The following is a 14,397-nucleotide window of genomic DNA, read 5'->3' as shown; positions in this document are numbered from 1 at the left end:
CCTGGTCACTGTGATAGCTGTCTTGGTGAACCTAGAGCTAAATACAGAATCTTGTCCTTGGAAGACCCTAAGTTTAGATGTGGAGATGTATAAGAGACAAATCATTTGCTGGAAATAGAACCTTCCAACACCCTTTACACCATGTCTTTTTGGTAATTTTTCTCTCCCCACATCAAACACAGAAATGGCCCACTGGCCCAGAGCTTCGTGCCCTCTGACCACAGAGACAATGCTATGACTAAAACGGAACACAGGCTTTGTCTTGGTGTTATCTGACTGGGGCTAGCTATCAACAGTTCATTTTCTTTTTTCTCTGGTCAGGTAATTTAGAGTTGTGTCCCTTGAGAAATCAATAGCCACATCCCCTCCTGAGGTAAAATGAAATAAGATGGTACTATTATCCCTCCACTTGATTGCACCACAAGGATTCTATCTATGTCCTTCATTTCTATTCCAAATATGACCAACTAGTAAATACTCAGCAAATTGCTTGTGGAATTAACAAATGAATAAAGGAATGAACACTTAAGACTCCAAGTAGTTTCAATAAATCATAGCTATCAGGAAAACAGATGAAGAGGGACTAGTTCTACTGTTATTTTGTTTTTAAGTCACTGAAGCCTTTCAAGGCCTACTAAAGAACATGATTAATTACAGGTTGGGTGATATCACATTCCCAATTTTGCCCTGCTCTTCTTCCCTTCTGTTTCACTGTGGGAATAAAGCTCAAGGTCAGACCCTGAGAGATGCACAGTTCCTCTTACCTGTCACCAGAAAGGAGCCCTGCTTTCAGGATCATCTCTGAAGGGAATGCTTCATTACCTCTGACTACTTGTTGTTTGTTGTCTGGGCGCTTGATAGTGGGGCTGCTGACAGCACTGATTCCCTGCTTGTGGCCTGTTCACTTTCTCACTAAGAAAATGGTGTTTAACCTGCCTTCATCAAGTTTCTGGCTGCAATGATATTTCTCCTTGTAAATTGTCTCTTTATTTCCTGGTGGTTTTGCTCACCATAAGCTGTGCCTAATTTAGGAGCTTGGGAACACCACATAACTGAGTGCCTCTCAAACTTTAAGGATCTTCTGATTGAGAGATCTTATTAAATTACAGATTTTCTACAATAGAATTGATTTTTGCAGCCACTACTGATGGTTTACCTATGTAAATGACATGGAAATTTTGAGCCTCAAAGCTCTTCATTATAAACTAGAAATAAATAACATTGACCTTGATGATTTCCATAATACAAAGATATTATGAATTTGTGACTGACTTGTATAAATCTAAAGTTTTTTTTCATTTCCTGCCATTGTAATCACCTTAGTCCAGCCATTTTCAATACTAAGAGTCTTTTTAGGGCCAGTAGGTGGGATAGTGGTTAATGTGTTGGACTCTCATGTGGTCAACTGTAGTTCTAGTATAGGACCCAGAGACTTGAAACTAACACTGGGCACATGTACATGTGTACCCAAAATCCCAAGAGAAGAAGGCATTGCAGTGTGACCATCCCCCCTGGGGGGGGGAGAGATTTCTTACTTTCTGTTTCTCTGTCTCTCCAGCAAACCTGCACCCTATAGCAAAAATCTCTCTCTCAGTAAAAATGAGACTTTACCATGTGGAAAAATAAATGTTAACACTTGAAAGTCAATGATATGTCCACTGGCTCAAAATAAAATTCTCTGTGGTTACTAGTAATAATTCTCAATAGCCCTATCATTTTAATAGAATATTTAGAAGGCAGAGTCTCATCTCTTCACAAGCTCTCCGTCTAGTGAAGCACTCATATAGATAATCAAAGTTAATAAATGTTATATTGGGGATTTATTCAATGAAAGATAGCCTTCCATGTCTAGATAATTTGGGGGAGGTTTGAGAGAAGGTTTCATTTAGGTCCTAAGAGATAAATAGGTATTGTTTAGAGATATATTTTAGAGAGAATGGAGGGTAAGGCAGATAGGCATTTCATTCAGGGGCCTGCATTAGAGTGCCCTGCCTGCAAATGTACCCTACACTAAAGGCGTAGCTACTTTAAAGGACAAGGTTTAAGAGAAAGCTGTTCTATAGGCTTATGTGGAGAGTATAAATTTCAGCCTACAAACTTGAGTATAGAAAAATGTCACATATTTTCCCACAAATCAGTTTATTTTCTGTTTTGATTTCTCACCAGCCAATCGATAGAAATAATGTTTCACTCAATTCAAAGTGTTTTCCTTGTTTACTGAGAATGGATATGAATTCTGTGAGATTTACATAGTGCTTCAGTTTTTTAAAAATAATATGAAATATATTCAATTTAAAGGGCTACTTTCCCCTCTGAGATAGATGCACAGATAGATAGATCTTTTAAAAAAAAAAAGTCCTTTCCTTTGTGAAATGATGGTATGATGGTGATAGAAGATTGATTTCTTTTTAAAAAATATTCTTCCTTTGCAAAGGAAATATTGGGTTGTCAGGAAAGTCATGGCACATTTTTTGCATAGAAAGACATAGAGAAAAATGTCATCTGGGCGCGTGTGCGTGCTCAAGCTCCCAAGAGGAGAATGGAAGAGAAGGGATTGCGGCGGGGCCATCCCCCCAGGCAGGTGATTTCTCACTTTCTGTCTCTCTATCTCTCTCTCTCTTTCTGGCGAGCACATGCACCCTATAACAAAAACCTCTCAAAAAAATAGGTTGTGACTTTGCCAACAATGTAAGAGCTAACTCTCTCTCAGCTCTCCACTAAAATAATATCATTGTTCATGAAATAAAGCTATCTGGGAGCCAAGGGGAAGGGAGCAAGATAAGCTTAGTGACCCTGCTTTAGTTTACCCGGCCATTGGTAGAGAAAATATCGTATTCTCAGGATTGTAGTAGCACATATATACTCATTATCGCGGTTCCTTCCTACAGAAACTTCTAAGGAAGGTTGTATTATTTCTGTTCTACATGTAATTAAACTGACATTTAACAGTTAAAATAACTTGACCAAGGTGACATAGCTGATGGTGACAAAGCTAAACCATACCCAATTAAGCATAGTCACACAGCAGTTCCTTCTCTTCCATTTCTTCATCCTGTCAGGATTTTGAGCATAAATGCACATGTGCTGGGTATGTTTTTCAAGGTGCCAGGGCTGAAATTCAAACTGTGTGGTCAGTCATGTGGGATCCAGCTCTCTTAACCACCCGGACATGTGGCTGGCTCTAAAGGTTTTTTTTTTTTTTTTAACAGTATATGGGAAAGGACTTTTTGGAATGAGGGTTATAAACCTACTTCCAGGGTAGGTAGATCACTCTGTGTGACCTTTGTGGTTTTATGGCTTACTTTGTGTGAGAAAAGTTCCAGTTTCTATGATCTACTTTGGGAGAGAAGATTTAATTTTTTTTATTTTAAAATTTTTTTGCTATATGGCATGCATGTTTACCAGAGAGAGAGAGAGAAACGGAGAGAAATCACACACAGCTCCCCTCCCCCAGGGAGGGACTGCGACGTCGCAATGTTTTTTTTTTCCTCCATTCTCCTCTTGGGACCTTGGGCATGCCTAATATATGCTCCCAACATGCTTTTCAAACTGCTGGGTCTGGGACTCAAACCCTGCAGTTGGTATGTGGGATCCAGCTGTCTTAATCCCCACGCCATCCACTGCCTGGGGAAAGGAATTCTTGACAAGCCATGGAAGAGGTGGTGGAGAAAGTGAGAGAGATCTGACTTTTATGGCTTTTCCAGTGTCCTTCAGAAACTCAGCATGCCAGAGTGCCAGCTCTGGGGTGCTGTGCTCTGAGCTCTGACTTCCTAATTTGTCTCACCTGGGATCACTTCCTGACTAAAGTACCTGCACAGGACCTTGTCTCTCAGCTGGGTGTGTGGAGGTCCAAGCTAAGAAAGCCTCCAACCTCTCTTCATACCCAGGCCCGACTTCCCATGCTAATATCATTTCTTAGCAGTCAGAGAAAGTACTACGGTGACTTTTAGCAATGTCATGATACACCTAGAATTCTGTAGTTTATTTCTGGCCTCTAAAGTAAAGGTATGGGGAAGAGAGGAAAGAAAGTCAAAATGTCTTTTACTTTATTAACTTGGAGAATCTAGAAAATGGCTTTTTTTTTTTTCTTGCAAGATGAAAAACTGCTGGTAGAAAAATACAAATAAAAAATGATTTTGCTGTCAAAACAGGTCTCCCTCCCATCAGGACCATTATATTTGGACAGGACATGCATTTTCCTTGTCTGTAAAGACAATTGTTTCTTTATTTCTGCCCTGCCAGAGTAAATGGCATACGCATATCCTGTTTAATACCCCCTTTTTTGAAACTTGGTTATTAGCTTTATGTTTGTTTCTGTAAATTGATTAGAAAGAAATTTATTTGTTATACTCAAGAAAGGCAATAAAGAATTGTAATTATATTTCGCCACAGATTCACAATTTCTGCCCTAGGGAATATAATAAAACAATGACAACACCTTCTTTGGAACTGAGGACTGTGCTTTAGGCTCTTGGCATGATTTCTATTATGTGTATTCCCTGGATGAAGATTCCTACCTTCAGGCCAAGGTCCAGAAGCTGCACAGTGATTGCAGCATGTTGTTTAGAGTTGTATTGATAAGGAATCAATAATATGAGATATGCTAACTGGGACTAACAGATAGCATAATGGTTATGTCACTGGAATCCTATGTGTTCAACCACAGTTCGAGTCCTAGACCCAGTGACTTAAAACTCACGCTGGATGCGTGTGCGTGCATGCCCAAGATCCCAAGAGGAGAATGGAGGAGAAGGGATTGCAACATAGCCATCTCCCCTGGGGGGTGATTTCTCCCTTTTTGTTTCTCTGTCTCTCTGGCAAGTATACACACCCTATAGCAAAAATCTCTCTGAAAATAAAGAAGAAATGTGCTAACTGATTTTGGGTACTGCCCATCTCATTGTGATTAAAAGAATCAAAATGTATTCTGACCCACCATTGGCAGTAGACTGAAATGGACAACCCTCCATTATCTTAATAATAGCTCAATGAGATAAGACACTACAATTTTCAATTTTTGGAAAATGAGGAAATTGAATCTCAAAGAAGAAATAATTTTTCCAATGTCACATGCCAAGTAGGTGCCAGAATGTGCATTTGTGCCATGTCTGTCTGGCCATTCAGCACCTTACTGCCCCATCTCACATTAGTATTTATGGAATACTGTCTCTGTGCTGGATATTCTATTATGTGTTTCCATGAATTTCTGTTTTCATTAAGGTCAGAACATTTATTATTCCCAGAAGAGGGCAGAGTATCAAGACAGAAGGATTCTGAGTTCTCAGATGACCTTGTAAGAACAAAGCCACCAATTCACTCTGGACCAGCCTCCTACCTCTGGGCTGTTATGCAGAGAGAAATACATGTATATTTTATTTGAATCACTATACTTTTAGGTTTCTTCACTGATGTAACTTAGCCTATACTTGAATAATGAAACTCCAAAGAACTTTGTACATATTACTAAAATACGTTGAAGTCAAAGAGATGAAATAATTTGACAAATTTCACAGAGCTAGTAAGTAGCAGAATTAGGATTTGAACCCAAATCTTGTCTCCATTTTCAGGGCTTTTTGATTGAACTATGTCCTTGATTTATAAAAGTCCTTCTCAAACCATCTGGAATGCCCATTATAATTCAGATTCTTGGGTTCCTGCCCAGAGATTTGAATTAAGGAGGTCTTAGAATAGGACTAAGAATTTATTCTTCTAGGCCAACCATGGTGGTGTGGTGGTAATGCATTGCTCTGTGATGCTGAAGCCACATGAAACATACCAGGGTCTTGTCTTGAAGTCCTGGCTAGTTGAGGCTGGGGGTAGATCACCTGTGAAGACCCTGTTGAGGATGCCTGTATCTCTCTCTCTTCCTCTCTTTCTCTCTCTCTCTCATTGATGTAAATAAAGAAACAAAAAGGAATTTGCAGTTCTAACAAGCTCTCACATGAGAGCGCCTGAGATTGCCTATCTAGTGACCACATTTCTGACAACTAACTCCTTACATGTGGGAGACCCCAAAATGAGAGAAATAGGGCTTTGATCGGGATACAAAGATAGTTAAGTTGAAAAGCAAAATGCCTTGGTCCTGGATGCAAGCAAAAGCTGAAAAAGCCTGGATGATGGTGATGGTGATAACGATGACAAATCCAGCTTTTATTGTGTGTAAAACAGGTACTGTTTTAAGTGTTACATGCATTATTAGATTTGATCTTATCAAATACTCTATGAGGTCATTTTATTTTTTATTTATTTTTTTTTTTTGGAGAGGTTTTTTTGCTATAGGGCACTTTTTGGAGAGTTTTTTTTGCTATAGGGCACGTGCGCTTGCCAGCCAGTCAGAGAGAGACATAGAGACAGAAAGCGAGAAATCACCTCCCAGGGGGGATGGTCACGCCGCAATCCCTTCTCCTACATTCTCCTCTCGAGATCTTGGGCACGCACGCACACATGCCCGGCGTGAGTTTTAAGCCACCGGGTCCGGGACGCGAGCCACGGTCGACTACGTGGGAGTCCAACGACATAGCCATTACGCTAACTGCTGGTTCCCTCTATGAGGTCATTTTTAAAATGCCTTTTGTACTTGAAGAAACTGAGGCTTAAAAATATTACTTCTTCATGTCAGCAGGTAGCATTGTGGCTAAGAAACTGGATTTCCACAAGGTCAACCGTGGTTCAAGTCCCGGACACAGTGGCTTAAAAATCATGCCAGGTGTGTGTACCTGTATGCTCCAAATCCTGACTGAAGAATGGAGGAGAAGAGTTTGCAATGTGGCCATCCTTCCTGAGGGAAGTGATTTCTCACTTTCTCCATCTCTGTGTCCCTCTCTGGGGAATGCATGTGCCCAATGACAAAAATCTTTAAAGAAAATAGTTTTGTGTTTACTTTGGCAGCACATATACTAAAATCGGAACGATACAGAGAAGATTAGCGTGGCCCTTGCACAAGGATGACATGCAAATTCGTGAAGCATTCCATATTTTTAATAAATTTTGGGCAAACATCAAAAATAGTTTCTGTGATTATACTATGTGTTGAAAATATGGATATAAACTTATATTTGTCTGATTTCTTAACTAGGGTTCCATTGAATTCTGCATTTTACTATTTCCATGTTTGTCATCATGCCTAATTTTAGAATAATCGTTTTTAACACTTACTATAAAGTAAATTCGGTTCACAAAGGAGTGCCTGAAAGATCTCCACTGATTCCTTTCTTTAAATGGGCTGAAATCTAACCTCGTATTGAGCCAGACCAGACAAATCATGCTTAGGTTTCTCAAAGCTTGATTTGCCCATTTGTATGGTGGTGCCCTGCAGATATGTTGCAAGAACCAACGATGACATGTGAAGATGGACTCAATGGAGAGACTACTGATGTTAAGAAAATAGGTCCAAGGCAGTGAATAAAGACAAACCTTCCTAAACAGAGATAGAAGTCATGTCATCGTAAGAGGCGCTACGAGGCAGCTTTAGACCTAAACTTTTTAGTTCTTCATTTGCCATGTATCTTTCTATGCAGTACTTGACTGAATAGAATAAAATTCCCAGGCATTTCTGACCCTTTTCTTCCTGCTCCAAAATCTAATGACCCTTGTGGCCTTGTCTTCCCTTTCTGCTGGTCTATAGCAGTCCTGCAGAGACTTTTTTATTCCAGCCAGAGCTGGGGCTGAGGAAATGTAGTGGTGATTTTTCTCAGCTATAATTTGGACTTTCCTGAGGACTAACTTCAAGACCTTATGACCCCAACAAATACTTAAAGAAGAGACTGTCGTGATGGTAAGAGCTGCAAAGGGCAAAATGACATTGCAAAACGTATGGATACGAGAGGAGATGATGGAGAAGGGGTCATTTTACAACCAAGAAGTCAGTGAGGAATAGGCCTCGTATATAGTATTATATTTCTCCTCCTGTGTTCCACTGTGGCCACTTGATATAAAACGCTAATAACTAGGGGGAAAAAAAGATCACATATGAGAAAAATGCTACTTCTAAATTTTCCTGGCATCGTTCTTATATTTACAATCACACATGGACTAACTCAGATTATAAAGACATATGTTGTAGCAAAACAGGCCACCAAAATTGGTAATGATTTATTTTACTATAAAAAAATTTCAGGGAAGGTCATCCATTTTTTTTTTTAACAGCTTTGTCCTTCACTTACATTCCAATATGTCTCCTTGATTTTAGAACAGATGAAGGCACATATTCCACGGGGTTTCTCAACCTCAGCACTGTTATTTTTTTAAATAATTATTTACTTAATTTAATTTAGTATCACTATTATTATCCTTTAATTGACTATAGGGCATGTGTGCTCACCAGAGAGAGACACAGAGAAAGTGAGAAAGCAAGCCACCAGGTCTGGACTCCAGTGAAGGTCAGCCATGTGGGAGTCCAGCATCCCTAAGCACCATACCATCTGCTAGTCCCCAACCACAGCTCTGTTAGCATTCTAGGCCAGATAATTCTTTGTTGTATGGGATCGTTCTGTGTACTGTAGGAATGTTTAATAGCATCCTATCTTCTATCTGCTGGCACACCCCCGGTCGTAACAACCAAAAATGTTTTCAGACTCAACCAAGTGTCCCCTGGGGAGAGGAGCAATCTCTCCTAGTCAAGAAACCCAGGACTAGAGGATCCAAAGTATGCAGAGCTCACAGCCTACTGGAACTTTGCCACAACTATTAATCAATTTCAAAATTTTAGGTAAACATCATCTGACACATCATCAGTGTGTCACAATAAGAAAAATGGAGGGTCACTGTGCTTGAGAAGGACAGACTGTTTTTGCAGGAGAATGATAATTCTCCACTCCGGCTATTACTTTATGTGCAGGAGACACTCTCACTCCCACTCTTTTTTTCACTTTTCTGTGATTACTGAAATTGGGTGAGGAATCGACATGTGTTTCTAGTTCCTGTCCATTTACTTTTGCCTCGAGAGCAAACTGCCCACGTGATCTTTTCCTTTTCTCCACTTCAGGGCTTACAGGGCGAAGTTCTAGCCCTGCAGGTAGGATGAAGGAAAGGAAAGTTAATAAAAAAGCATTGTAGTCTAGTGCACTGGCCAGGATCATTGGGAAGTAGATAGTGAAATGGGGTTTGGGGCAAAGTACCTAAGCAGTTTGATATGCCCAAGTCAAATGCCTTTAGCGACCTACTGGAAACAGTGCTGCTGATTTTTACAGATGTCTGGCTGACTTTTAACTGTTCTCACCAAACTATATGGAGTTTAGTTTAAGACAATGCAAGTGGGGTATTGCCCATGATAGAATATTACAGTTTAAGGCAGTTTTGACCTCAAGGAAGTGACTTATTCTTTTATAGAGATAACTAAATGTGCTATCTTAAGGAAACAATGTATCTGCCTGCTTCTTTTAAGGAAAAGCAAGTGAGTGAAGGAAAAGATGTGGGATGCAGCCCTAGCAACTCAGGAAATGCAAAAAACTCAAGCACAGGAAAGGTTCAGGAAAAACAAAACAATAATAATAGTTAATAAAATTAAGTAAATAATTCTCTAATTTTTTTTTTTCTAAATTACCCTCATGCCCTCACTTGCTGCTGATGGGCTGCCTTGCCATGCTCACACCCTGCCACTGCCCCACAGAAATGCTTCGGTTACCCACAGTCCTTCACTAGATGAGGCCTCTATCTAGGGCACTGGCTCAACTCACTTGGCTTTATGCCAAAGATGTTAAATTTGGTGCTGATGCCTGAGTCTCAATACTTCAAGGTGTAGACCTTCTAGCCAATGCCATAGAGGTTACATTGTGGCCAAAGGGAAGAACAGTAATTATTGAACAGAGTTGGGGAAGTCCCAGAGTAACAAAAGATGGTGTGACTGTTGCAAAATCAATTGACTTAAAGGATAAATATAAAAATATGGGAGCTAAACTTGTTCAAGATGTTGCGATGAGTGATTAAAACTGAAAAAAAAAAAAAAGGATGTTGCCAATAATACCAAAGAAGAGGCTGGGGACAGTACCACCACTGCTACCCTACTGGCATGCTCTATTGCCAAGAAAGGCTTCAAGAAAATCAGTAAAGGTGCTAATGCAGTGGAAATCGGGAGAGTTGTGATGTTAGCTGTTGATGCTGCAATTGTTGAACTTAAGAAGCAGTCTAAGTCTGTGACAACCCAGAAGAAATTGCGCAGGTCACTACAATTTCTACAAATGGAGACAAAGAAATTGGTAACATTATTTCTGAGGCCATGAAAAATGTCAGAAGAAAGGATGTCATCACAGTAAAGGATGGAAAAACACTGAATGATGAATTAGACATTATTGAAGGCATGAAGTTTTATCGAGGCTATATTTCTCCATACTTTATTAATACATCAAAAGGTCAGAAATGTGAATTTCAGGATGTCCATGTTCTATTGAGTGCAAAGAAAATTTCTAGTGTCCAGTCCATTGTACCTGCTCATGAAATTGCCAGTGCTCACCATAAGCCCTTGGTCATAATTGCTGAAGCTGTTGATGGAGAAGCTCTAAGTACACTTGTTCTGAATAGGCTAAAAGTTGGTCTTCAGGTCATAGCAGTAAAAGCTCCAGGTTTTGGTGACAATAGAAAGAACCAGCTAAAAGACAGGGCTATTGCTACTGGCAATGTAGTGTTTGGCGAAGAGGGGTTGACCCTACATAGTGAGGCTGTTCAGCATCATGACTTAGGAAAAGTTGGAGAGGTCGTAGTGACCAAAGATGATGCCATGTTCTTGAAAGAAAGAAAAGGTGACAAGGCTCAAATTGAAAATGTATTTAAGAAATCATTGAGCAGTTAGATGTCATAGCTAGTGAATATGAAAAGGAAAAATTGAACGAACGTCTGGCAAAACTTTCAGATGGAGTAGCTTATGCTAAAGGTTGGTGACAGGAAGCTCAAGGCAGTGCTCCTCACCACATAACTTCAGAGAAGTCAGTTGAATAGAAAAAAAGTGAAGAAAAGGCTGGCTGATGTTTAAGAAAATCACTCTAACCATCAGTTACTGGTTTCAGTTGACAGGATGTAATGGTTTACTGCTGTCATTGCCCATGCCTACAGATCATTTAATTTGTATTTTTGAGTAAAAATGCATTTGTACATTCCTGATACTGGGTGTAGTGATGTTGAAGTGAACAAAAAGAAAGACAGAGTTACAGATTCCCTCAACTCTATAAGAGCTGCTGTTGAAGAAGGCATTATTCTAGGAGGGGGTTTTTCTGCTTCGGTGCATTCCAGCCTTGGACTCACTCACTCCAGCTAACGAAGATCAAAAACTTGGTATAGAAATTATTAAAAGAACACTCAAAATTCCTGCAATGACCATTGCTAAGAAAGCAGGTATCAAAGGATCTTTGATAGTTGAGAAAATTATGCAAAGTTCTCCAGAAGTTGGTTATGATGCCATACTTAGAGATTTTTGTGAATATGGTGGCAAGAGGAATCATTGACCCAACAAAGGTTATAAGAACTGCTTTACTTTACTGGATGCTGCTGGAGTGGCAGAAGTCATAGTCACAGAAATGCCTGAAGAAGAAAAGGAGCCCAGAATGGGCGGAATGGGTGGAATGGGAGGTGGTATGAGAGGCGGCATGTTCTAACTTCTAGAACAGTGCTTTACCATTATTCATGAACTGTGACAGGAAGCTCAAGGCAGTGCTCCTCACCACATAACTTCAGAGAAGTCAGTTGAATAGAAAAAAAGTGAAGAAAAGGCTGGCTGATGTTTAAGAAAATCACTCTAACCATCAGTTACTGGTTTCAGTTGACAGGATGTAATGGTTTACTGCTGTCATTGCCCATGCCTACAGATAATTTATTTTGTATTTTTTTTTTTTTTGGAGAGGTTTTCGCTATAGGACGCATGCACTCATCAGACAGACAGAGAGAGACATAGAGACAGAAAGCGAGAAATCACCCCCCGGGGAGGATGGTCACGCCGCAATCCCTTCTTCTCCATTCTCCTCTCAGGATCTTGGGCATGCACGTGCCCGGCGTGAGTTTTAAGCCACCGGGTCCAGGACACGAACTGTGGTCAACTACGTGGGAGTCCAGCGACATAGCCATTACGCTAACTGCTGTTTCCTGAGATAATTTATTTTGTATTTCTGAATAAAAGTACGTTTGTACATTCCTGATACTGGGTGCAAGAGCCATGTACCAGTGTGCTGCTTTCAACTTAAATCACTGAGGCATTTTTCCTACTGTTCTGTTATAATCAGAATTTTAGTGCTTGCCATCACCAGAGAAGAAGTTAAGCAGCCTTTCTGTGGAGAGTAAGAATAATTGTGTACAAAGTAGAGAAATATCCAATTATGTGACAACCTTTGTGTAATAAAAATTTGTTTAAAGTTTAAAAAAAAAAGAATCTCATAGAAAGTTTTAGGCCTCAGGTTCAGCAAACACAGCACCATGGTTTAAAAGATAAATGCTAATAGGACCTCAGCCAGCTAGCAGTAGCCTCAGAAAATGAGGGTCAGGATTGATTCATCTAATGAAGGAGAAAATTCTTGTCTCTTTAAGAGGGGAGCTTTTTAGGACTAAGTAATTTCATACCATTGGACCACAGTGGGCCAGATTTGACATTTTTGCACATGGGCTTATTGATACTATGTCACTAGATACAACCTACACTCATTTCAGCACTGAGATGGAGACACAGAACTCAAAGGGGACGAGGAAATGGCAGTGACAAGCTTTTCAATACACCCTATTGGGAGGAAAAGGTATCTACTTTGTGACAGGGGCTGCTATAAATTTTGAAAGAGAGCAGCAGTGCCTCAAATGCCACATGGACACCAGGAGACAGTTTGCCTTGGTGTTGTTGTGTCATTCAGTTCAGTAGTGCCAAGATCAACCTCCCAGTTGGGTGTACAGAACACAGGTCTTGTATATTAGACAAAGAATCAGATGAATGTCCTTGTCTCTGGACTGAAATAAAAAAAGCTTTTTGCCATCCTCCCTTTTTCATATAGATTCTACTAAGTCCCTGCTGTAATTCTTGGCAACATTAAGTACATAATTTTGTCTGGATTAACTCCTCTAGGGGCTGGGGATTGGATCATTTTCAAGATTTCTTGGGTGTGGGCCAGTGCTGTGATGATTATATATGTCCTGTCACCTCTTTGGATTTCTCGAACGAGAGGCTCACATGAGCTTTGTAATGAACAAACAGAGCTTCTAAGGTTCTAAAAGACTCATAATCCATCCCATTGAACACTGTCTAGGCTTCAGCTCTTGAAAGAATCCTACCTACAGCCAGATGTGGATAATCTTTTTTGCTGAGATTAGTTTAAATATAAAGTTGGGGAGGAAAGGATGAAGGCAAGAAAATTTGATTTTCAAATTTAATTCCTTTGAACATTTAAGTCATTGGATTTTAATCTATAAAGAGATTTATGTTTCAAACTTTATTTTCTATGCTATTCTGAGAAACATTTGTATCTAAATTTGTAGCATTTCTGTCTTTATTATAGTCTTGTAATATTTTGTTATCTTTTTGAAGAATCTTTGACTATACTGGACAAAATAGCTGACTAATTTGAGTGGGAAGTAATGGTCTTGAAGTGAAATTGATTAATGTGTTGTTTGGACCTATTTCAGAGACTTCTGGGGTCAAATTTTTCACTATCCACTGGTGTTTTCTGAATAATATCCGAGGAAGTATTGGTTAATAATTTGAAAATATCTTTATAACAGTAAAAATAATACTACACCGAGAAATGACGTATCTGTGTCCATGAAAAAGAGTGATCATCAGCTTACTGATTAAGCCTCATGCACTAAGAAATCAAAAAATGCCAGGGGAAGGAATTCATCTTCTCTGTTTCTGAGGTTTTCGTCCTGATGGAGGGAGTTCTTTTACTGTAACACCTCTGACCTCCTTCCTGCTTTTCAAGCAACTCTCCAAAGAAAAGGAGGTGACTCATTTCATGAGAAAACCAAGAGGAATAAAATTAGTGAGCTCAGCTTATCTTCCTTCTCTTTGGGGAATAATCTTCTTGTCTTCAAAGATCATGTGTTCTTGATCCCATAGTCTTTCAGTAGGTATAACATGAAAAGTGCTTCAAGGGGACCAGGAAGGGGCAGGAGGTTACAGAGGAGATGAGGGTGGTGGGGTATAAGGTGTGATGGACACCACCTTTAGCAGCCCAGTCTTGCCGCTCACTGGATGGGTAACTCTTCTCATTCTGAGGTTCTTTGCTGAAAACACATTTGCTTGCAAATAAAGTCACATTCTCCAATATATTCTTTTGCAGTAATGATTGATATATGGTCCCTCATTTGCTTTAATTTGACTTATTTTTCAAATGATTTAGAACAAGTTAGAATAGAAAAGCAAAATGCAATTTATCTCCTTTATTTTCAAAAACCTTTTTTTTTTTCTGTTGCACCTTTTACATTTTCTTTTTTACA

At 39.6% G+C, this 14,397-nt stretch overlaps 1 non-coding gene and 1 pseudogene across 1 annotated transcript; both read left to right on the top strand.

Annotated features, from left to right (window-relative positions):
- The first annotated feature begins 6,872 nt into the window (after window positions 1–6,872).
- On the top strand, window positions 6,873–6,979 carry LOC114007201 (U6 spliceosomal RNA). Its single transcript, XR_003548823.1, has one exon. It is a non-coding gene; the product is annotated as a U6 spliceosomal RNA (small nuclear RNA).
- Window positions 6,980–9,609: 2,630 nt separating this feature from the next.
- LOC102489311 (60 kDa heat shock protein, mitochondrial-like) lies at window positions 9,610–11,582 on the top strand (annotated as a pseudogene).
- Window positions 11,583–14,397: the final 2,815 nt, after the last annotated feature.

The sequence above is a fragment of the Tupaia chinensis genome, unplaced genomic scaffold, assembly GCF_000334495.1.
Source record: "Tupaia chinensis unplaced genomic scaffold, TupChi_1.0 Scaffold000139_1, whole genome shotgun sequence".
Classification (NCBI taxonomy): Eukaryota; Metazoa; Chordata; class Mammalia; order Scandentia; family Tupaiidae; genus Tupaia; species Tupaia belangeri.
The sequence above is the reverse complement of the archived record's forward strand: the minus strand, read 5'-3'. Positions and strand labels throughout refer to the sequence as shown.